This window comes from Sapajus apella, unplaced genomic scaffold (assembly GCF_009761245.1).
Source record: "Sapajus apella isolate SASKATOON/1434 unplaced genomic scaffold, GSC_monkey_1.0 scaffold3, whole genome shotgun sequence".
Classification (NCBI taxonomy): Eukaryota; Metazoa; Chordata; class Mammalia; order Primates; family Cebidae; genus Sapajus; species Sapajus apella.
Window position 1 is genome coordinate 18285779 of NW_022436943.1, and position 1769 is coordinate 18287547.

A 1769-nucleotide genomic window follows, 5' to 3' on the forward strand; every position below is an offset into this window, starting at 1 on the left:
GTAATGAGAATTTCTGGCAGACAGCTTTTGTAATTTCTCCCCTCTGGGTTCATCCTTTTTTTCTTTACAAACTCAAGCCTCTCTTTTGTTCTCCAGAGCACTTCCTCGAGTTTCCTGGGCTGCAGTTCTCAACTCTGGCCCAGATAAACTCTCTATATTAATTTTGTGTCAGTTTCCTACGTTAGGTTGACAAAGTTTACATGGAAGTCTTGGATTACTATTAATAATTAGGTTCTTTACAGAAAAGCAATGAATTAAATGTTAGAGAAATGATTTGCCATCACCTCATCCAGTCTTGATGGCAAATAATTCACTGAGGTCAAGCAATGCTTGATATTGTTTTTAGAGTTTCTCAGGAAAAAATATTCCAAGGCTTTCCTTTGTGACCTTTTCCTCCATAAAGGGTGAGTTCTCCTTTATGCTTAGGCAAACTCCCCACTAAAGAAACTTATCTGGTTGTTTGTTTAACTGAAACAGCAGAGCTCATTGCAACATTCTTATTTCTAGTGTGCAAACACTTGAGGTTATTTCTATGTTAATAATACAAAGACTCTGGTCATGTGAAGAAAGAGTTTAGAGGCGTTTGTGGTGAGTTGGGACTTCATAAGGTGACTTATCTCAGGACAAGTCACCCTCAAGGACAACTCTGTGATGGAGGCAAATAAGATATCTTCTGTTCTGTTTGTTTATTTGCTTATTATCTTATGGTTAACCCTATTTTATATGTAAGAAAATTGACATTCAAGGAAATTGAATGATGTTTCTAAAATAACAGAGTACAGGATAAAGTTGGTGCTCTAATCCTCCACAGGATTGTAAATTGGGTGTTCTATCAACTGAGTGACTATAAATTGAGTGTTCTCTTTACTATTGAACGTTAATAATGACATACTGAAAGCAGAGATATTCACTTAATTCATTCAATCTTTGTAGGGCAATATGTCCTCATGGGATAAAAAATTATATCACATTCAGCTGGCCGTTCGGGGCGACGGACTTTCCATCCCAGAACCATGGCCCAATTTATCCGTAACCTTGTGGAGAAGACCCCGGTGCTGGTGAACGCTGCTGTGACTTATTCGAAGCCTCAGTTGGCCACATTTTGGTACTACGCCAAGGTTGAGCTGATTCCTCCCACCCCTGCTGAGATCCCTAGAGCTATTCAGAGCCTGAAAGAAATAGTCAATAGTGCTCAGACTGGTAGCTTCAAACAACTCACAGTTAAGGAAGCTGTGCTGAATGGTTTGGTGGCCACTGAGGTGTTGATGTGGTTTTATGTCGGAGAGATCATAGGCAAGCGTGGCATCATTGGCTATGATGTTTGAAGACCAATCTTTAACATCTGGTTATATTTGATTTATTATTTGAGTGTTGTTGGACCACGTGTGATCAGACTGCTATCTGAATAAAATAAGATGTGTTAAAAATAAAAAAAAAAAAAATTATATCTAGGGGGGTGATCAAAAATGTAGATATTACAATGGTTTATTGGGCCATTGAACTTAAACAGATGTACGGAATACCTGTGGTATTAAAACATCTTATGAGGAAAGAGTGACAAGGAAGAAACTGTCTAACATGGCTCTTGTGTGGGACAAAAAAATAGAACGATGAAAAGAAAATTGAAAAACACTGACTTCATAGTTTTCTTTTCTATTTTTAAATAAAAATCTGTGTGTCAGTGCCCTTCTCCCTTGAAGAGTCCTTGCTCCAGTTCTTAGAATTTCAATTTTTTTCCCAGACAAAGGAAAAGTAAGTGAGAATCAGTC

General features: G+C 37.8%; 1 pseudogene across 1 annotated transcript; it reads left to right on the plus strand.

Moving 5' to 3' along the window:
• Positions 1-960: 960 nt before the first annotated feature.
• Positions 961-1428, plus strand: LOC116531594 (annotated as a pseudogene). Its single transcript, XR_004260486.1, has one exon. The product of XR_004260486.1 is annotated as an ATP synthase subunit g, mitochondrial pseudogene (transcript).
• Positions 1429-1769: the final 341 nt, after the last annotated feature.